Source organism: Lissotriton vulgaris, chromosome 6 (assembly GCF_964263255.1).
Source record: "Lissotriton vulgaris chromosome 6, aLisVul1.2, whole genome shotgun sequence".
Classification (NCBI taxonomy): Eukaryota; Metazoa; Chordata; class Amphibia; order Caudata; family Salamandridae; genus Lissotriton; species Lissotriton vulgaris.
Window position 1 is genome coordinate 361,127,766 of NC_141694.1, and position 23,852 is coordinate 361,151,617.

At 46.1% G+C, this 23,852-nt stretch overlaps 1 protein-coding gene across 3 annotated transcripts in view; it reads right to left on the reverse strand.

Annotated features, from left to right (window-relative positions):
• The window catches only part of COLEC11 (collectin subfamily member 11), a 422,362-nt gene extending 406,135 nt beyond the window's left edge, over positions 1–16,227 (reverse strand). For 2 of the 3 annotated variants that reach the window (XM_086926377.1, XM_086926375.1), the window contains exon 1: positions 16,122–16,227. The gene's annotated coding sequence lies outside the window, so the exon portion shown is untranslated. Of the gene's footprint in view, positions 1–16,113 lie in introns of all 3 variants that reach the window. The other variant, XM_086926376.1, reaches the window with a different exon arrangement.
• Positions 16,228–23,852: the final 7,625 nt, after the last annotated feature.

The following is a 23,852-nucleotide window of genomic DNA, read 5'->3' on the forward strand; positions in this document are numbered from 1 at the left end:
TTAAGTACACCCAAAAAAACAATGGTATTACCAAAAAATACAGTTAAAACGGAGGTATAACTCTAGCTCAAACGTTATAAACCTATGAAATTTGCCAGTTGTGGTACGCAACGCGCAAAACATGTCATAACTCATGGCATTCACCATGCTCAAAACACCGATTGCCTAACATCACAGAAACACAATTACAGTTATCTGGAGAACCACTTGACGAGCGGCAAGTATTGTGTATGTTTTTCGGTGAATTAAATGTATAACCGCAAATTGTGCTGGGATGTAAGAGTGCTGTCTTTTCCCTACTGTACCCACTCCCAGAATACATTAGTGCCCAAGCCTTGGCCCACCTCGTTTCTGTGTACCACTCCCGGCCTCTGCCACACTCCATCTGGGTACTGGCATGTGAACATTAAACTGCCAAAGACACAAATTCTCAATTTTTCATTTTTGCGGCATGTGAGGCTTTTACTACACCAAACGTCTGCATTTTCTTGTAGTCAAAAACAGTGAAAGGAAGTTCTGGCAATCTTGGTAAAAATCATCGAGTTTCCTTCCTGGGCACATTATCGCTTAAGATTTAGCAGTGTTAAAAAGGTGGCTCTTACCAAAAGTGTCTTCTTTGTCCGACTATAAATTGATGTTGAGCGTATGTGAATTTTAACCACATATAAGGAATCATTTATTGGCCAACCTGCAATCAATTCATCTGCATTTTAGACAATTTATCAACTTGAGTAACTTCTTGTGGTGTACATGCAGCCTACCACTGCAATCTGGAATACTTGTAATCTGCCCATTTATGTCACATAACGTAAACCCTCTCGCTCTCTTTACAATGCCTGAATTTTAAAATATATATGTGTACAAAACTGAAAATAAATGTTTTTCCAAAAATATGTATTTTAAACTACGTTAGGAAACACTTAGCTGTAGCCTGTTACTTTTACTTGCACTGCAAAGCTTGTGGGTGGGTTCATTCTCTTACTGACCTTGAATATCGGTGTGAATCACGTTTACAGCAGAGACTGAGGTCCCGATTCACAAAGGTATTTATACATGTGCATATTTATTCACATATATATTTATACCTACACTTAGGTGTAACTATGAACATTTTTGCTGTTCACCATTTCTGATTGGAGATTTTAAGAGTGTAGAAGTACTACTAGCAACTTTTCACCTGTCGGTGGACAACTCTGCCACCGGAATCGAGGTCTCCCTATGGGTAAATATAAGGAAATTTTAAGAAACTTTATTATAGCCTTATAGCCCGCCGTAGAGGGCTATACCGGCTATTAAAGGCCCTCTCCAGCGTTAAAAGCCCCGAGCCGAAGGCGAGGGCCTTTAACAAGGGAGAGGGACTTTAATAGCGGTATAGCCCATCTACGAAGGGCTATAAGGCTATTAGAACATTCTGCCACTAGAGGACAGAATGTTCTAAAAAAATACAAAGCCTTTTGGAAGCGTGAGGGGATTGGAATTCCCTCAGGCTCCCTGAAGCCTTTGTTCACAGCCAGAGCTGTGAACAAAGAAACATTGGAATGTTGTAGCTCCAGGCTTATACCAGCCATTATAAGCCCAGATCACTCCATTGTTTTCAATGGAGCTCCCAACATTCCAATGTTCTAATATTCTTTAAAAAACATAAAAAATTTAACGTGTAAATATTCATTTAGGGGGCACCTTCCTGCACAAAAATAATCCTCAGATGTACTTTCCTCTTTCTAAGTGTGCTGCAAAGTGCAGTGCGCTTTGAAAGAGGACATAACAAGGAGAAATAAAGATATTTCTCCTCGTTGCACCTCTGGTTGGAAGGCGTGGAATTCTGAGACATTCCCAGGTCCACCAGTGTTAATAAACCTGGGCATGCATCAGAATACATGGGTGGCTAAGTGGGAACACCAACACTCCACCAATTAAACCCCTCCATCATGCAGTGTAATGCACAATCTTTATCAAGCTATGCAGTGCCAAGCAGGATGGCTTGTTAAATCTGAATCTAGGTTTTGCATCGCCATGCATAGTTCCAGGGCGACGCAAAACGCTTAAAAGATTTGGCCCTATGTATTTAATACTTTTTTAAATTATGTTTCTTTTAATTGTTTTAAATTAGTTGTTATTGAATTAAAAAACAGTAATTTTATATATATATATCCCTGTTCTTTGTGAGTGTGTTGCAGTACAAGTGATTGGCCATGTGTGTGGCTTCTCTTACTCAGAGAGTGGTCTAGAGTACATTTAACCCTGCTTTGACATCTTTAAGTCTGTAGTAACTCGGAAGTATTTTTTTCAATTTTCTTACCCTTTTGAGAGTTTGTGTTCTGTATTAGCATGACCCTCCCAAACCCCTTCTTAAATCTCTCGTAACAAATTCCATTTAGTGGTAATTATCCTCCATTTTACCCGCCACTCCACCTGTTTTCTCCCGCATTTACTACTATAGCCTTATAGCCCACTGTAGCGGGCTATCCCGGCCATTAAAGGCCGGCTCGAGGTTTGTGCCTTTATTAATCTATGGAGGGCTCTAAGGCTATTAGAACATTCTGCCACTAGAGGGCATAATGTTCTAACAAAGAAAACTAAGGCCTCAAGGAGCCCAATGGGATTGAATCCCCTCGAGCAACCTGAGACCTTTGCTCACAGAAACAACTGTGAAGGGCAATATTGGAATGCTGGAACTCATGCCTTTTATCAACCATTAGAAGCCCGGAGATACTCCATTGTCTTCAATGAGCAACATTCCAATGTTCAAATAATTTGAATACCTGCTTGTGTGTAGATCTCCTCCCAGAAAAGGCAGGTGAGGAGGTCTCCAGCTGTAGGTTTGTGCATTGCATTTTTAACAACTGCTTCATGTTCTACAAAACATTGTTTGGAATACAGGCCTGTAGCAAAGTAGGATCTGCTTCTATGGTTACCCCACTTTTTTGCCTGGTGCAAACAGTTATTGACTTGTCTGACAGGGAACCTGCTTTCTCCCTAAATTGCTATGTTCAGTACATAGGTACCTCCCAAATTGGATACTGGGGTACTCTTATAAGTCTGTAGTATATGGTCTAAGGTATCCAGGGCATAGGTACCCCAGAGGTCCCCATGAGCGGAAGCATGCATTATGCCACCCATGGGAGACCATTCAAAATAGAACTACAGGCCTGCCATTGCAGCCTATTTAAGGTGGTGCTAGCACCACTTACTAAAGATATAGGTTTCCTATATCTAGGGTCACTGCACTTAAAACCTATACGTCAACCCTATAGCAAGCCTTTGCAATCTTGAAGGCAGGGTGCTTGGTTCTAAGAGAGAGGGTGCCCCTGCATGAGCAGGACACCCCTACAATTGGCATAAAACAACCTAGGCAATCAGTGTTTTGAGCTTGTTAAGTGAGATATTAGAAGAAGAAAAGCTACCAATCAGGTCAGTTTCTAATATTTATTAACATTTGTATTTAAAAACATCAATTAGGGGGCATGGCCAAGATGGCGGGCTGAGAGGACGCGCCGTCCGTGAGCTCCCGTAATCCTGGGCCCTCGAACCGCTGAAATTTGCTGACCCCCCCCCCCCCGATTGCACGGGGATCAGCGCCGGAAGCGAGGGGCACACGGCGGCGCGGCTCCGAGCACCGAGTAGCCCGGTGGTTGCAGCAGCGGGGCTCCGGATTGAGCCCGGGAGGAGAGCCGATCGAGCGCTGAGGAGGCCGGAGTCGCGAACGACGTGGCCGCGTAGGGGCGGACTCAGAGGCATTCGGACCGACCGGGGGCGACAGGCGGACCCTGCCCGGCCCCCCACTGAGACCCGGAGAGGCGCGCAACGCTCCTGAGATCCGGAGCTGATCCCGCTGCATGGAGATCCGTGTGGAGTCGCCGTGCCGAGCCGGGGGCCAAGCCTACCAGTGGACTTGATGCTGCACGATTTCCCCCGCCCCCCCGGAGACCAGCACAGGAGAGGGGGGTGAGTGGACGGCCGCCCCAGGGAGTCTCCGCACAGCGCAGGCTGACAGGGCACAACCAACCGGCCACTGCGCAGATCTGGGCCGGAGCCCGCAGCGGCTGGGTGCACGGGGGCTGAGGTGGCGGATCAGCGTAGGATCGCTACGCAAGCCCGGGGATGCAACCGGAAAAAATGGGCCTCTAATTGCACGTCCTCCCAACGGCCTGCAGACGCTCGGATCCGGGGGTGGGGGGCCCCTCGATGACCCTCCGGCGCTGCGGGGAAGCCCCGGGTCTACCATAGCAGGCACCAGAAAGAGCGTGACTTGCGGAGACCTGAGGAGGGGCCGCGACATTGCGGTGGCGTGCCACACGGCCTGGGATACCCCCCCGCTCCTTGGCCAGTGGGTCATAGTTCTGCATCGGTCCCGGCTCATTGGCGAGAGACTTGCATCCCAGTGGGGGCGACGCCGTTGGATCGGTGGAAGGAGCCACACAGCCAAGCTCAGGAGTCGCGTGGCAAGACGGCTACACCTCGGACAACCCGGTGCACTGTCGTGGCGAGCCCTGACCGCCGGGGTCCTGCTGCCCTTACTCTCGACACACTATCGCGGTGGAAGGCGCAGGGGATAAATCTTGACTGACCCCTCAGACTGGGGCTCCCGGTGTGTCCCGGGGGCCTGCACGCAGAGACAGAGCTAGCTGCGACACCCGCTGGTGTGTGACGGGACCCGGATCCCACAGGGAACTTCGCCAGCCGGTCTTTGGATACCTTTACCTGGTGCCAGGTCGCACAGTTCCCGCCTGAGAGCCACGCCATTTGGCGCGCCTTTCCACATTTAGGATGTCCGGTAACAAAGGGAGCAGGAAGGGAGACCGCACGTTGCCCGAGATGCTAAGCAAAGGGTACCCCAAGACAGGACCGACATCTGCAGACCCCGGGCCCCTCAAGCGGCTCCAGGGGGGCGGAAGGAGGGGAGCCCCCAGTGACCAGATCCTTACTGGAGGCGCTATTTAGTTCCTTCAGAGAGGATTTTCAAACGCTAAAGCAAGAGGTGGCTGGAGAGGTTCGAGAGGTGCGGAGAGAAGTAGACTCCCTTGGCGAAAGAGTGGCTACTGTGGAAGACGCCGGCCACTCTCGTGACGAAGAGATAGCGCAGTTACAACAGGAGGTGTTGAGACTACGGGACCAGCAGATTGACCTCCAAGCGCACAATGAGGATCTCGAGAATAGGTCTCGGCGCAATAACATTTGGGTCCGGGGGATTCCATCTAAAGAAGAAGGCAGCGATGTCGCTGGATACCTGAGGGACCTGTTCAGGGAGATACTGGGCGAATCGGAAGACTTCCTTATAAGAATTGACAGAGCGCACAGAGTGGGCCTGCCACGCCGTACCTCGGCGCCGGCCCCTGATATCTTGGCCTTCCTACGGGACTTTCCATTGAAGGAGCGGATTCTTCGTGAAGCACGGAAGCAGCAATCCCTACGTTTCCGGGGGCATCAGGTGGCCCTTTTTCAGGACTTGTCAGCAAGCACGTTGCAAAAACGCAAAGCATTTAAAATAGCTACGGATTATTTGAGGGAACATGACACGCAGTACTCCTGGGGACATCCCTTCAGACTCATCTTTCGGTGGAACGGGACTTTGCACCAACTCCGGTCCCTGCAGGACACCTGTGGAGTGCTGGGGATCACCGCGTCGGACGAGGATGCACCTACCCCCCGTCGCTGCCGAAGCACTAGGGACGGTTGGCAGACGCTCCAAGGACGGCGATCTCCTTCTACGCCCATACGACCGGACTCACCCACAATCAGAGCAGAGATGGACAATGCGGTGCAGGAGGTGACCAGAGAAACGGCGTCTGGTGATGTGGCCCTGACAGCCTGAGGGCCCTCCGGGGGGAGATCGACATGGCTTCTTCTCTAATGCAGGTTCGGGGGTTCCGGGGAGGGGGGCCGGTGCGGGGGTGTGTTGTGGCTGGACGTCCACTTGAATAACTTTCCAGGGACTTGTCCACTTGGGACCAGACTTGGACAATGGGGATTTTTGAACAGTTGACCGGGGGGGGGGTATGGGGAGGGGAAGTTGGGGAAGTTTCGGGTTTGGAGGGGGACACGGGAGGCGGGTTGTTTGCATGGGGGGAATGTTGGGGGGGAGAGAGGGGAGGAAGTTGGGAAGGGGGGGGAGGGTCGTCCAGTGCACTGTGTGGCTGCTATATATTTCGGCGATATTCACACATCTTTGTTTGCCCGGACGGGGAAGCTGCGCAAACACCTACACTTTCTTCTTTGCCTTGTTGCTTCTGGTAACGTTATGGGCGCTCATACACTCCGCTTTATCCGAGAGGGGCCTTCACGCCTTCTTCCACATCTTTCTCTATGCCTCCTAACACTTTTAAGGTTGTGACCCTGAACGTTAGGGGTTTGAATAATCCTGTTAAGCGGCGGGCAGTGCTTTCTCTCCTGGAGAATACTCGTGCGGACATATGTCTCCTTCAGGAGACGCATCTGCTGCCACAAGATACACATAGACTGCGCTCCCATAAGTTCCCGTCACAATTCTTCTCTTCCTGCAGATAGCGGGGGTTGCGATACTGGTGGCCAGACACTTTAAAGGTGAAATCCTCCACAAGTTCATCGAACAGAAAGGCTGACTGTTGGCATACCGGTTTCGGATTGGGGGTCTTACTTTTACGATCGGGTCCCTGTATAGCCCTAATGAGCGGCAGGAACGTTTCCTGCAATCGGCGGTTGAGGATATTACTGCCTCGCAAGATAGACATATTATTCTAGGGGGAGATTTTAACATGGTTTTCGATTCGGCTACGGACAGGTCGGCGCAGCGCTTCCCGCAGGTCGGGGAGTTCTCCGCCGGCTGTAAGGCGCGGCTGGCGGAGGTAGACCTCCTTGATCTTTGGCGACACATGAATCCCATGGACAGAGATTACTCGTATTATTCCCACGCACACAAGACACATGCGAGGCTAGACCACCTTTTGGTCACGTCTCCGGTGCAAGCGCTGGTCTCAGGGTCGGATATGGGAGTGTTGTCTCTATCGGATCACACCCCGGTCGATGCTACGTTGTGTCTGCCTCCGGTAGCTCATCCTCCTAGAACATGGCGCCTCCGCGACACTTTGCTGCACAGGAAGGTGGTGGTGGACCGCATTGAGGACGCGATCCGGGAATATCTGACCCACAACGACAACTCTGACACCGCTCGGGCCACACAGTGGGCAGCCTTGAAAGCAGTCCTCCGGGGGGAATTTTTGGTGATCTCCTCAGCCGAAAATAAAGAGCGACAGGCCAAAAGGGAAGCACTCACCGATAGGGTCCGCGAGCTTGAACAGATACATCGCAGGACAGGGGCCCCCAGAATTGGCGGCAGCTCAAGGAAGCGAGAAAGCTTCTGGTGGCCATGGATTTTGACCGAGCGGAGAACACTGCACTCCGGCTGCGCCATACCTTTTACACAGGGGGGACCGTTGTGGCAAATTGCTGGCTAACAGGCTTCGAGTGACTCGCCAGAGTCAGCTGGTGAGGGAGATCTCTGACCCTACGGGGTCGGTAGAGACGGAAGACGCTCACATTGCAGCCGTATTCCGCGGATTTTACACGGATCTCTACACTAGTGAGCCTCCGGATGAGACGGCCATGGCCTCCTACTTGGACTCGGTCACCTTGCCCTCCCTGGATCCCCTTCAGGCAGAGCACTTAAATAGGGATATCAGGGTAGAGGAGGTGATTTCTGCCATCGCCAGGCTTAAACATGGCAAAGCGCCAGGCCCGGATGGATACACTACGCTCTTTTACAAAACGTTTTGCACGTCGCTGGCCCCTAGCCTTACTCGTCTTTTCAACTCGTTTGCTGAACCGGGGGCCATTCCGCCTGATCTTCTACGGGCCTCCATTACAGTTATCCCCAAACCAGGGAAGGACCCGAAGCACTGTGGATCTTACAGACCGATATCTCTTCTGAATATCGATTTAAAATTATACACGGGGATCCTAGCTGCCCGACTAGGCCCTCTCTTACCCGGTCTTATTGACCCTGATCAGGCTGGTTTTGTCCCGGGGAGGCAGACGGTTGACAACACGAAACGGATCGTCCACCTGCTGGAAAAGGCCTCCCGGATTCCGGGAGAAAGAATGATGCTGGCGGTGGACGCGGAGAAGGCGTTCGACCGGGTGCACTGGCCTTACCGGGAACGCGTTCTGGTGAAAGCAGGCATAGGGGATAAGTTCCGCTCCATGATCCTTAACTGCTACAGACGGCCGTCTGCTGTGGTTTGTGTGAATGGGTATAGCTCTAGGGACTTTAACATCGAAAGAGGCACTAGGCAGGGATGCCCGCTCTCGCCCTTGCTCTTCGCCCTTTATATGGAGCCGTTTGCCCAACGGGTCCGCGACAATTCGGCGGTGACGGGGGTGCGGATGGGAGGTTTCACACACGCTATAAGCCTCTACGATGACGATGCCATCTTATCACTTGACGAGCCCCGGACGGCCCTGCCGGCCTGCATCGAGGAGCTGGCCTCCTTTGGCGCGGTCGCGGGGTTTAAAATGAGCATGGGAAAATCAGTGGCTCTAGCTATCTCCCTTGAGCCGGCCACTAGGACCCACCTACAGAACCAATTCCCCATGCTTTGGTCATCAGAGGCGGTACCCTATCTGGGTATCCAGATAGCTCCCACTTTACCGGCCATGGTAGCGGCCAACTACACGGCCCTGGGTGCAAAGATCAGGGAGGAATTGGGCCGCTGGAACCGCGGCACTTTCTCCTGGTTGGGCAGGATAGCCGCCATCAAAATGACAGTCCTGCCTCAGGTGCTTTACTTGTTCCGGGCCCTACCACTCCAGCCGCCGGTCGGGTGGATCTCGCAACTACAGACGGACGTCTCACGCTTTATCTGGCAGGGGAAAAAGCCTAGAATGCGCAGAGCCCTTTCACTGTTGGCCCCTGAAGCGGGAGGTTTGGGAATACCTGACTTCCGTAAGTATTTCCAAGCGATGCAGTTGCGTTATCTCGTGGAATGGAGTAGGTGGGAGTCCGATAAGCACTGGCTCTTCCAGGATCAGGCGGTGGCGGGCAGACCCTTGCAGGAAATCCCATTTCTGCGCCGGACTCACCGGCCCAAAAAATTGTACGCCTCCTTTGTTATGAGAGTGCCCCTGCGTGTCTGGGATGCCACTAGCATTCCGCACAGCCTCACCTCCTTCCCGTCGCCGCTCACACCGTTGGTGGACAATCCAGACTTTACCCCAGGAATGGAAAAGGGAGCATTCACACACTGGAGGCAGGCGGGGTGTAGAGCCCTGTGTCACATGTACGGCCCGGAGGGGGTTGTTCCCTTCCCGCAGTTTCGCCAGGAGTTTTCACTCCCTGAGACCGAGAGGCATCGCTATATGCAGGCTCGCCACTGGGCTCTTCAACCACAGGTGAGAGAGGCGGCCGAGAGGCACTTCCTACCATACGAACGATGGCTATTGTCGCGTACGTCGGATTCGAAATTGATTTCGCATCTCTATAGGTTACTACAACCGCCTTCAACACACCTCTACAACCCGGGGAGAGAACGCTGGGAGCAGGAGCTGGGAAGGACTTTGAGCCCTAAAGAATGGGAGCACATATCCTATAGAGCGAGGCACTCGGCATATCACATGGGTCTTACTGACACACTGACTAAGGTCTCGACCAACTGGTACTACACACCGGAGCGGGTTCACGAATTTGACCGTAGCAAGGAGGACACATGTTGGCGAGGGTGCGGGCTCCGGGGTACACTTCTACACATTCTATGGGATTGCCCACACCTGGAAACCTATTGGAGGGAAGTGCTGGATGAAATTGATTCTCATTTTGGCATTGAATTACCACGCTTCCCCGCATACACCCTGCCGGGGCTCCCGAATGGACTGATGTACCCCCTCAGATCCCGTAGGGGTAGGCAGATAGCCATCGCACTAGGTTCAGCAGTCCAAAACATCCTGATACATTGGCGCACTACTACAACACCCTCTATCACGGGCTGGCTTCATAGACTATGGCACGTGTTGGGCATGGAGAAACTGTCCCTTACAGTGGCGGGGGATATAGCGCAATTTAATGAGCTTTGGCAACCATTTCATTCCTTACTGCTCACAGAATTTAGGGAGCTTACCTGCCCCAAATACCTCCGCCTCACGCGGCTTACGCGCCCAGCAGCGCCAGCTCCGTGAATTGATGGGAGACTCACTTCCCTTGTGGCAGGTGGCCTTGGTATACACTTTGGATAGGGTCTGTGCACTGGACGAAGGGTGGGGGGGAGGAAAGGGGGGGAGGGACAGGGGAGTTGGGAAGTTGGGGTTCTGGGGGGGTGTTTACAATGGAAATGTCATCTCATACTGCGACATGCATGCCATGTACTGCTGTGACGGACTAGCACACACGAACTGCACCTGATAGTTCTTCGCCAGGGATGAGGCTCTGCCCACCCTAACAAGACGCTCCATGATGATGTATGTTTGTCCTTGTATGTTGTGCTGAATAAAATACTTTAAACCTAAAAACATCAATTACATGTCAAAAAAGTATATGGACAAAATAAATTAATTACAGTACATTAATGCAAATGGGTACAGCAAAACAAAGTTGGATTACAATAAAAAGTTTTTAAGTAAAAAGTGGCACAGAGAATTATTGTGCCACTTTTTACTTAAAAACTTTTTATTGTAATCCAACTTTGTTTTGCTGTACCCATTTGCATTAATGTACTGTAATTAATTTATTTTGTCCATATACTTTTTTTGACATGTAATTGATGTTTTTAAATACAAATGTTAATAAATATTAGAAACTGACCTGATTGGTAGCTTTTTCTCTTCTAATATCTCACTTAACAAGTTCAAAACACTGATTGCTTAGAAGTACTGGGCCTTTGAAGAGTGTCTTCAAAGGCCCAGTACTTCTAGGATTCTGAATAACTCAAGAAATAACAATAATCTCTAGATATAAATTATTGTCTGGCAACCAAAGAACAACACTTGTATATATATATATGTATATATTGATTGTATCAAATGTATCTTCCACTGTATAAACTTCTTCACCACTTGATCACTATTCACCAATCTCACGCATTTGGACCTTAAATTCCCCTTGACAGTCCATGGTCGCAATGTATGAAAAATCCATTTGAATGAATTGAATTCAGATAAAATACACAGTACAACCAATTGATTTCATGTCCTCTTTTCATTTATTGTAAGGCCCTAGAATTGTGTTTGTTAGAGGGCAGCCTCAGATTGCATTAACAGCATTTTAAATCACGTGCGCTCTACCTGACAGAATCGCTCTTTGTTTAACCATTAATTACCCAGGTTCTGAGGGACACAGGGTCACCCCTTTTCTTTAATAATTAAATATCAACAAGCTATTTATCATTCTTTGTGATTATAGATGATAGTTCGTTTTCACGCTTCACCAAAATCATTTATTGCCTGGTACAAAACAGGGATCAACTGAGAGTAGTTAAAGTAAAGCACTAACAAAGTAAAACTTGTCTTACGTGTGGAAAATAATTTGCTGGAGTGTAAGTATGTTTAAGGGTGGAATTAAGTATTGTTTTGTTGCATATTTTTAAGCAGTCATAATACCTTTAAAATGAGGAATAACATATATAAATTGTAAAAGATTGTGAAAATGTTTATGAGCGATTCTTTATATGTAACTGTTCTTGGGACAGCGCAGTGACATGTACTATCTGTCAAATAATCCTAGTGTAAAGTAAGGTATCCTTGCAATAATTGTGTGTTGTAAATCCTCTGGGTGCTTTGATTTCCTGATAGTACCCGAGTTCTGTAGTAAGCTCATCCACTTCATTAAGAGCTTGCCCCAACAGGGGGTCCCAATAAATTGATGCTTTTATCTCATCATAATTTGATGTCTGACGTTGTAATTATCAAAACTAATGCTATTTTAGAGTAGGTCTTGAAAGGAACAGCCTGGAGAGAAGCCTTCACTTTTCTAATCCTATTTAATGACTTTTTTTCAGAATTACTTAAAACAAGTATAACTGATTTGTTTTCCCTTTAAGTGTTTAATCGCACATGCCATGTGACTGGTTCATCCACACTCAGGTATTGCCTGGTTCATCCACACTCAGGTATTGCCTCCAAATGGGACAACCTTTGAAGAAAAAAACATGTTGCAGGCCCAGACAATAATCCCTAAATAAAGGAGGGTTGGGTTACAGGACACACTGAAGGGTCTTTGCGTTATGAATAGGGGTAAGTTTGAGACTGTACCGTTCAGTTTCGTTTAATCTACCATCACAGAATATGTTTATTTAAGAAGTCGTATTTCAGATGTAATCATGCATCAGCATGTTTTTTATTGAGCGATCCTGGTGCTATCCATCAAAATCACGACAGTTTACCACTATGAGTATTTATTGGTCTGCTAGGAAGTGGTGTGTTAGTATCTCTATAAAGCAATGCACTGGGCTAGGTACTATTTCTGAGGGCAAATAATGTGTTGGATTAGTATCCGAAGGGTGCCGCGCAGTGTGGAGGATTTGTCCAGAATCAAAGGGTGCTAACCGTCCCTGCCGAGACACAAACCTTGTTCCCCAGCTTCGAGGTCTTAAACCGCTCTAGCCGTTAGGCCACATCTTGCACTTGGGTTGGTTAGCACCCAAGAGGATGCAGTGCCGTGAATTAGTGCACCTAGAACACTATGCCATGTAGTGACGTTGTGTCAAAGGCCCACATGCATCATTGTTACATTTTGCACTTCCTAATTTGCGAAAAATAAGGAATCGCAAATTAAGAAGTGCAAAATGCTATGCATCATTGTTTTCGGTATTCATTTGGGATTCGGTAAAAATCACAATTTTTACCGAATCCCAAATGAATACCGAATTCTTAAGTGCATTTTCGCAATTCCTATTGATTCCTATGGGCCAAAAGGCCCATAGGAGTCAATGGGAAGGCATCAGCAAATTGCGAGTGGCACTTTGAAAATTTCATGGGTGCAGGGGGGGTCCAAAGGACCCCCCCATGCACCCCTGAAATGTATTTTTCGCATCATGTTTCACACACACATGTCCTAAGGACATGTGTGTGTGAAACATGAATGTAGAAAAAAAAACATTTGCAGCATTTTAAACACTTTTTCCAAATTTACCGAGTGGTTCAACCACTGGGTAAATTTGGCACCCTAATTGCGACTTTGCACTTGTGAAAGTAATGATGCATTGCTTTTAAGAAATCGCACATCTGCGACTTCTTAAAAGCACCCGCAATTTTAGAACTCGCAACAATGTTACGAATTCTAAAATTGCTTCATGCATCCCAAAAAGCACTTTTATTCGCAAACGGCCGATTTTAAGTAATCGCACCGTTTGCGACTACAAAAATGCTTGATGCATGTGGGCCTTAGAGCTTTAATTATGCTGCTTGTCTCGTTAATCTTAATGCATTCTTTTTTATTTAGTATTTCCTTACTAACGAGAAGTGATAATATGAGTCTGTTCAAGAGCAATAGGCAAATGCAAGTCAGCCATCTAGGACACCAGGGGCAGATTTACTTAGGTTCTGCATGGTCCTTGTCACAAGGTGACGCAAGTCCTTAAATGGGATTTACAAAGCATTTCAAGGGGCTTGCACTGCCTTGTGTTAATTTCAATGTCGTAGGCATTCCATGGAGCATGGGCATTCCTGTGCATTCACCTATGGAATCAACAGCGTAACAAAACTTGAGTGGGCCCTCCTGCAAAGTACGTGGAGGGGCCCCCCTCCGGGCTTAGTCCAGAGCTGTCAGGCCAGGGTACTGTGCTAAGGGGACCCCTGGAGCCCCTGCACCGCAGGGGCTGCAGGGGTACATGTTACACCCAGGGCCGGACTGGCTACCAGGCGTTTTGGAATGCTGCTGAGGTGGGGGGTGTTATCATTGATGGGGACCTGCGTGTGCTGAAAGAAATTCGTTTTGCTTTGTTTATTTCAAAGCACACGCAGGTCTCCATCAACGAAATCAGCTCCTACCGCAGTGAAATCAGCCCCCAGCTCGGCAGCATTCCAAAACACCCAGTAGTCAGTCCGGCCCTGGTTACACCACTGCATGGAATTTGACGCAATCTCAGATTCATAAAAGGCAATAAACCTGCGATTGCACCAAAATGATACACCTACCACAGAGAGGTGTCTTTAATTCTCCTCTTTTCTTCCTCTTTCTAAGTGTGACGCATTGTGCATCACATGTAGAAAGAGGAAATTATCTCCATAAGATTGTTTTTGTGCAGTAAGGTAACCCTTCCTGCACAAAAACAATCCTTCCTTAGAGTAGGCGCTAGACAGCACACAGTGCACCAGTGCGAGGCGAGAGAAGTGCACAAAACCTTATTCGATATGGCGCATTTCTACTCTCTCCCTTTCATGTAACGCAATGCAGCAGGTTTCCTTCCTACGTTGTGTTGAGTAAAATAGTTCTAAATCTGCCCTAAACAGCCGACAGGTGTGTAATTGCCTCAAAGGCAGAAAATGTGACCCAACTGCCATGCCATTGACCGTGGAAAAAAACATTTTATGAGCCACCCTGGGAAGTTCACTTTGCTGAGGGAAAGATAGCATAAAAATAGATCAAATAGAATAAAGTATTTTTTCAAATATTAAAATGTATTCCTGCTCACAGCGACATTAGAACTAAATATCTCTTCCTCCATTAGCATTTTATGATGGATACGAAAATATAATCAAGTCATATATTTAGTTTATATACATAACTAATACTTTGCATTATCTCAAATATTAACCACAGGTCTGCAACATTAAATGATAACTAGTTAGTTTAAAATTGACAGATAGCTATTAGCACAAAAACGCTGCTTTCATAGAATATAAATTTCCCCAGGAACAAAATGGCCTTATCTACTTTTTCATCATATTTACATAATACGAAATTCCCTAAACGCAGGGTCTGATTGTCAAAGCTTTCTTCCATGGGTATGGCCTTCTGCTGGAAATTCGGGAATATATAGGGTATACTCTAGCAAAATCTTTGTGAATAGAACATATTGTCAGTAGTTCGTTTTATCATTTCACTCACAAAACTCATATGGCAAGTTGTTCCTAATATAGCAAGTGTAAAAATAGTACCAAAAAGCGATGTCTGGCGCCACTAAACATTTATTGATAGGATAATGTTAGGGCATGCAGTACATAGGAAATGATGAACTACAAACTCCGTTATGAAACGTTTAGATTGCACCAACCAAACAGTCATGGCAACTCCATGTAAACAACACATAACAATATTCCATAGTTACTGGTTTTGAGTTCATATTGTACTTTCCATCTACACAGATCACACCACAAACTGAATGGCACAAGACGCACAAAGGACGTTCGTCGGCGCTTAATGATGTTATAAGGACAGCAGAACTGAGGGGTTCAAAGGAGAAACATGACAAGATAAGTCTTAGCAGGATGAAATGTGGGTTCGCCATGATCAGATCCAAACCTGTGGTTACCCGGGATACCCTGCAGCATGGGGAACCCACTGATTAGCATACATGTTGGAGTTTGTACAGTAGTACTTCTGTAGTACTCTTTTACATAAACTTATATAAGACTTTGTGAGTTGACCCCACAACATCTAAACTTGGAATAACATAGTCAGGGAATGTTCATATTCAGTTAGTACAAATAGAAAGGACTCTGCCTTCTTTGCACTTTCACTAATAGAGAGTTGGAAGCTTTGGGGCTGATTCACAAAGGCATGTAAATGTACCTAAAAGGGGATGTTTTTGTGGCTCACCTTCACATTATATGCCAATCGTAATGAAAAAGAGTGCAAGTAAATGGAAAAAGGCGCAGTCATCGATCGTAGAAAACAAGCATTGCCTTTGTTGATCTAGTTACATAACGTAGGGTCTTCATTCCACGCTTATCGAGTGCCCCGGCCTCTAGCAACGTAAGTAAGACGAATGACCGTAAAAACAACAGCGCATTTGGATGGGTGTGAAAACTGTGAAAAGAGCGCGTTAGGAAAGGAAGCCCAGCGTTTAAAAGTATAAATGAAAGACAGACGCAATGCTACACCGCAGGAAACATAAGTGTCTCCTCAGCCCGGAAAAGACTCCGTGCAAACCCTTCCCCAATTCAGCAACGTGGCCGAGGGTTACACAAGTGTAGTGTATTCGTGAAGGAGCTCTTCTTACCTTGCACGCGCCGAGAGTACTGGCCCTCCAGAATTCTCCCTGTCTGCCCGGACACTGTGCAGATGAACCTCGTTGCCTCAGTTTACACAAGTCTGACAGATCCTAATTTGAAAAAAATGCCTCTCGCTTTCAAACAGTTCAACAAATCACAGGGAGAGTCACGCGAGTTATCTGTAAACAGCTTCCTGTTTGAAACATCTCAGCTGTCCTCCAGGATAATAATTAGGAGAGAAGTGTGGGAAAGCTGAAGAGGCTCTTGGTGTAACCTTGTTAGACAGCTATTTTGGGGAATGCACTCTTCAAGAGACTTGGAGGATGATGTGTTTTTAATCCCGTTCCAACAGTCACTAAAACAAATGCACAAGATTATTTATTTTTGAGTTTCTGGCATAATCATGAATGGTTGCTTCATCCCGTTTCCTCACCATAGTAGCTATTTTGTGAGATTTTATCAAGCAGTCCATGGTCAGACATTGATCAAATAAACTCAAAACCAAGAAGACTGCAGTACATCAGGGTGCCTCACAAAAAGCACTTCACATAATAAAGGTACGTAAGTGATCGAAGCTTTCCCTAAACCAGAGCGGGCGCATTGCGACCTGGAACCCAGAGCGCAAAATAAATATACTGGGGCTTATTAATAAGAAACAGACGCATCTATCTGTATAGATGCTCCATGCGCCATCCTGTGAAACTCTTGCGCCACCATGGATGCGCCGTATTTACAATTCAGCGCACAATGGCGCAAAGATTGACAGATGCATCAGAAATTCTGACGCATCTGTCGTTGTAAAGTCACACATTGCTGCAGTCGTGTCGCAAGCACAACGCAACTCCAGCAATGCATGGGGAGGCCTAATCCTATTACACTGCGTCAATCACTACGCCCGCTCCAAGCAGGCGTATGGTTTTGACGCAGTGGCGTCCTAGAAGTGGTACAGTGAGATCTTGTAAATTTCACTGCGTCACTTCTACGAGGCTTTCCCACGTGGGAACGTCAAACCTGCATGCATTATACCTGACGCAAGTGTAATATGACCCAGGGCTTTACAACATGACGCATTTCCCTAGATGCGTCACATTGTAAATGGGCCCCAATGTGATCTCTGGCCAGAAAACCGCCACAAGATACCTATTTTAAAAGACTGTGGAAGCGCTGTTAAACTGCTTAATCTGGAACAATTGTCACAGACTGAAACACTATAAACATATATTGCTAGCCCAGGAAAAAATCGTTTTGGGGAGTTGTCTAATATCAGCTCTCGTGGTAGCATAGACAAAACTGTTTTTATCTACCTCTTTAGCCTCATATATCAAAGGGGAAGAACGATATTGTCTTGTCTTCCTAATAAAGAGGCTTAAGAGGACTAAAAATACAGTTTTTATCTACCTCTTTAGCCTCATATATCTGGCGCTGGAAGTTATAAAAATCCACAGAGGGAGTCCACAAATTGGAGATTTAGGGATGAGAGAGGAAGCAGAATGTGGGATAAGGAAGATAGGACACTTCTGCAGTTCAGAGCACTTGTTGGAGAAATCTGTATGAAGTATAGTCCTAGCTTGACTCATCATAGAATAGAAGTTTAAAGTGCCTGCTACAAAGCACAGCACATAGCCCGTAGGTCAAGGATTTATATTTTATATAGCTAGTGTAGTGGGTCACTGTCTTTTGCAGAAACTCTGCTGTGATAAAAACTATAATACTTGTAATTTAGTTTACATCATGAACTGACATCAAAGAGTTACATGAAAACTACAAACAAGTCTAGAATCTTACTGTTTTTCTCTCATTGGGTCGTTTTTTAAAGTTGCAAAAAAAAAATTGTGCAATAATAAAGACTTATTAATAAGTGCTATGTAAATGGTTATCTGACATTCTTAAGCTTCATGTATATTTCTTTCATACAAAGCATAGAAATTTCAAAAACTGACTCCAAACCATTATTTACCTCTTGAGTTCCAGTGAGCCGATTATCTGTATGGCCAGGGACTACCGAACATCCCCCTTCCCCGCCTTGTGTTTAAACAACATTTATTAAAGATGGACATGAGAGTAGATTTCTTTGGAGGCGGGGGTCATACAACCCCCGGCCGTATTTATTAAAAACATAAAAGCAAATAAAAATTGAAATAAACTATATTTACACATTTTTACGCAGAAAACGTAGCATGACATTTGATGACAGTTCATATGTACAGATATAAGATGGCTAACCTTAGCATACTTCTAATTCAAAGTATTTCCCATCCAAGTCTAACATCTGAACCATAATCATACATTAATTAGTTTTCTGTGTATACTATTTGGGCCTACAGCAAGGTCGCTAACTGGTGTCAGATCCTTATCACTTAGCCACGCCCTCCCGTAGGTTTGCGCATGCGCTGAGGGCCTGTTTAGCGAGAGGGTACTTCCGCCCCCTGTTACCCCGTACTGAAGGAACCAAAATATTATACTAATGGACTGTACTCACCAATAGCCCATATACCTGTTCATAAATAATAAGTCAGTCGGCAATGGAGAAGGTTCAATCGTTTATTCTGCAGATACAGGTCCTGATAGGGGAGCCTCAGTCTACACGACCCTCGGAGGTGCGCAGAGGAGACTGCCTACATACAAACAGATAATCAAGGAAGTGAGCAACCCGGAATACCCTTGAGGGCTTGGGTAATGAAAGTAGAAGGGTAAAATTGCCTTCAAGGGACTTATTCAGTCTATATTTGTTAGTTGAGATTATTCTAGAAAGGATCAATGGATCATCCTTGGGGTGAATTAATCAAAACTGATCAATTTATATTATCAACATATAACATATAAACAAAGACACAAGGTGTATACGAAAAGGTTTTTATCAAATAGTTCATTAAATCAACTTCATATACAGATAAATAAACAAATAAGATTTTAGGACTGTGGGTACACATATAAATAAATTGCTAAGTGACTCAACAGAACCTAAAAAACACCTATCCCAAAACACATTGAGTAAAACAAAGAGGGGGATGAGATGTATTGTCAAAACATCTCATCCCCCTCTTTGTTTTACTCAATGTGTTTTTATATGTTGATAATATAAATTGATCAGTTTTGATTAATTCACCCCAAGGATGATCCATTGATCCTTTCTAGAATAATCTCAACTAACAAATATAGACTGAATAAGTCCCTTGAAGGCAATTTTACCCTTCTACATACAAACAGGGCAAAGCATATATACGTTTCACACATAGCACAATGTCACCTTACTAGGAAAGATACAACTTGTCAGCGAGCCAGCAGGAAGACCCATATAAGGCACAATTGATTGCTAGTAGCTGGGCCTCAGCTATTCCGGGGGCAGGTCGGTAAGGTGCCTCCCTTTCTATCTGTAGCTCGGGGAGTTCAGGAACAGGCTCTGCTAGAATGTGCGCATCCCACTAGAAGGGCAGGTGTGACCTTGGGTTGTCCTGAGCTACAAACTAACGAGTGGAACAGACAGCTAGGTCTGCCATTGTGGTTTCGTGCAGAAAGCCTGATCACGTGATTTCAGGGAAACAGTACTTGAAACAGAGAAACAAAACAAGATGGCTCCGGTCATACCAATAGGTTTGAGCAGCACCACAGTGAATCGTTCCTAACTACAATAATACAATGTGAATAAGGCTATGCTAACGTGCGGTTATAGGGTTATATTGTATATACTAGGCCAATAACATGTATTCATAGTATTCATATCCCATCAGACGGCCCTTTTGGCCTATTATAGCCAATATAACTAGTTCTATTCTACGAACACACCCTCATCGATCTGCATAAGGTCTGAGACCTCCTTTTGAATCATCTGCTTGTCGACTTTGACCTGTCGGGTGACGGTCAAGGCAGACGTTATCTTGGCCGCACAGAAGGAACAACAGGCGCGGGCCACAATGGAGATACAGGCAGCAAGTAAATATGACTGCAAAGGCTCCAGCAAGAATCATGAATATCTTCCAACCCCAGGTAGATAAAAGACCCCAGAACCATCCACTAAGGGACCAAGTACCATTGTCGACATGTGCTTCACTACCTAACCGGTGTAGTTTCTGAATGGCAAGGTGTATGGTAAGGGCCGAATCTGGAATGAAAACACAACAAGAGCTGCCGATAATGCGACAGACTCCACCCCTATCTGCTAGGATGACGTCAAGAACCATTCGGTTTTGGAGAGAAACAAGCCTCGTAGCCTGAAGCTCGACAGTAATGTTGGTCAGAATCTCAGTTGTGGTCTGCACCACATTTTCCACTATTCTTGACAGGCGTCTTATACTACGGCTATTGAAAATCGGTCCCCAAAAGGGGGTGAGACCTTTGGAGATATCTTCAAACTGTTGCAAGGAGGTGTCAGTCTGATCAGTACTATCAGTATCAAAGCTCCTAATGCTTCTATTATAGTCTATCTCTTGTCTAACTAGTTGATGCGTCTTATGATAATCAGATGGGGCAATATAAACTGGGGGGTAAAGGAATGAGAGGTAACACCGCCCTGCCCATCCCCGGGGAAGCCAAGTATATGTGTTTTCACCGCACACAAAATATACGTTAGGGGGAGTAATCACAGGAGGAGTACTGAATGTATGCAAGATGTAAGTGTAATTAAATTTACTGTGTCCTACCTTAATGTGGCCTCGTCCCTGTATGCAAAAGGGGGAAGTGCTATTTATAATGGGAATTGGCAAAGCTTTGTCATTAGTGACATTTCGTTCTTTAAAATGCTGGAAATACATGGTGGAGTTGAAAAGTTCGAAATGCTGCATTTCCGCTTGTAGCCAGGTAGCATTCTCATTTTCAGTATATACATTCATTCAAGCATTTGGGTCCAAGGATCCCTCTCCTCCATTGCCTTCAGCATCAAATCCTTGGTGCCGCTCTATATATTTCAGGATGGCCTCATAATCTTTTTCAGTATATATCTTAGGTTCATATATAGTGAGAATACATTAATGACAATATTTGGAACCAGGCTTCACAGCTAGCTAAGTGGGATAAGGGCAAGGAGATGAACAGTTCATGTTGGTACATTACTGACGGAGGTAACCCACAGACCCAGCAATTCGTCTTGTTGGTAGTACTGTGGGTCTGAAGTAACATTTCAATAAAAATATTTTTTGCATAAGTTTCTCTGTGTCTAGCCTTATGTGGGAGTAAGGAATAAAATAGATGTTCTTTTGGGGCAGGGGTAGTTCCTAACAGTTTCTGTACAGGGTGCTGAAATTCTAGGTACACAAATACACACATTAAAATCACTGTAATTACAACAATAAAAGCCACGAATGCCGCCTTCACTCTGGTGGTCCATCCGGAAAACAATTGTGTATTATCAATATACCGCCGAGGGGCAATTGGTCGTTCATCCTCCATGACAAATCGGGCAAAAGGAAACATGCTCTCTATAAGTCCAATTTCTAACTCGGATCCTCTCTAAAAGTCCAAAAACTAATCTTTGTATCCATGAAGCATGCACACCACCAGAGGGTTCTTCTTTCCACTGAGGGATCTTCTCCCTGTATCCGTTAGAGCCTCACAGGCAGACTCCTATCGTTCATCAAAAAGAACAAGCTTTATATTTCAGTAGTACGACCCCGGCCCTTAACTCAGTCTTTCTTTCTGAACAGAGCTATTTAGCATAATGTTCCAAGCTCTCAAGGGGTTCAGTCCAGTGTCTTGCTCACTACCCCAGTAATTCTATCCAACGTTCCTCAACTCAAGTCTCTGTCTAGCTCCTACCATTGGAAGCTGGGGTACCGCGCTGTTTTCGGGGCCGCAGGTCGTATTTATAACGGCCAGGTTGCTCCTGGTCAGAAAACAATTCAGCTGCAAGGGCATCTGATGCGTTCAAAACTTGTGGTGCCTCGGAAATGACAGCCTCCACTGGTTGAGCTGTCTCACTTTCACCTGGGGGCAAAACCTCACTCGGTTGCCCTACTTCTTGGGCGTCTGAAAAAGGCACAAAGCTTTGAATCAGCTCTCATTCCTGGCTCGGAATTCCTTCTCGGTTTTGTAGATCAAACGGCAAAGGCAACGGCAGGCGTTTTAGATGACTGACGTGGATCCAGTGCTTTCTTCCATGCACTTTCACCGCCGTTCTCGTGTCCAGGAGGTTCTGATAGGGCTCCGACCACCTGGGCTCCAAACTCGATTTCCGTTAGTAGTTCTTCACCAGTACCCACTGGTCAGGTTCCAATCGATGTCCAGGACCCTCCGGTAGTGGCTGCAATGTGTCCGATACCTGTTGATGAATAGAACGCAAATAATTAGTCAAGGCGTACAGGTAGTCTGTCATCAAAGGGTAATCAATATCCCTAAAGGATCGGGGTTTGGGGACTCCCCACACATTGGCGGGTCTGCCAAAGATCACCTTGTAAGGAGACAATCCAGTTATAGTGTGAGGGGTGGTTCTTAGAGACAACAGTGCCAATGGAAGTGCATCAGGCCAATTTAATCCAGTACTCTCACAGATTTTACCCATTTTTAATTTCAGTGTGCCATTATATTTTTCAACTAATCCAGCCGACTGGGGATGTCTGGCGGCATGGAACTTCTGTTTTATCTGCAATCCTTTACAAATGCTCTGTACTAGCTGAGCATTAAAATGAGGCCTGTTGTCGGACCAGATGGCACGGAACAAGCAATATCGGGGCAGGTATTCTTTAACCAGGGCTTTGGCAGTTGCAACTGCAGTGGCTTCTTTAGTAGGGTAGGCTTTAACCCATTTGCTAAAAGCACATACCACCACTAATACATAATTTAAATTATTTACCCTTTCCATCTGAATGTAATCAATTTGTATTACCACAAAGGGCAAGGACGGTGGGGCAAAATTTCCACTCAAAACAGATTATTTTCCTCCAGGATTGTGGCGTAAACACACCGGGCAATATTTCACTATATGTGCTGCCGTTTTGGAAATGTTTGGGTTGTTCCATACTGGATCTAATATGGCACAAATACCTTTCGCGCCTATGTGTGCTAGACCATGGGCAATTGTCACTACAGCATATACTAATGCATTGGGCAGTAGCCATTGCTGCTTTTCAGATAGATCTATCCAACAATCATTCTTATCTAATTTTCCTACTTCCTGTTCCCATCTCTGTACTTCATCTATTGTTGCTTCCTTCTGCAGTTCTCTTACACTTTCAATAGTATTATCAAACAGAGATGTTTCTGCTACCCACCGGGCCACTGTGCTAGGGAACATAGGGTTCATTTTAGTCTGGGCTGTTTCTTTCACTACTGAACCAGCAAAGGCGTTTCCCTTTCCAGTGGAATCAACAACCTTTTTATGGGCGCTGCACTTAATGATGGCCACTTTCTCTGGTAATGTCAAGGCAAATAACAATCGGTCAATTAAAGGGCCATGTTGAATTTTCTGGCCATGTGTGGTAAAGAAACCCCTCTCCCACCACAGCCTCCCAAAACTGTGGGCAACGCCAAAGGCATACTGGCTGTCTGTAAAAATGTTCACCATCAGCCCTTCACTCAATTCACATGCTCTTAACAAGGCTATTAGTTCAGCTGCCTGGGCTGAGTGATGGGAAATCCTTGCGGTCTCCACCACCGTTTTTAATGTCGTGACAGCATAAGCAGCTGTCGTAGTGCCATCTGATAACTTAAAACAAGAGCCGTCCACATACAACTCCCCTTGAGGTTCAGATAAAGGGATGTCAGTAAGATCTACGCGTCCCTTCGTTTATAAATATACAATCATGGACGTC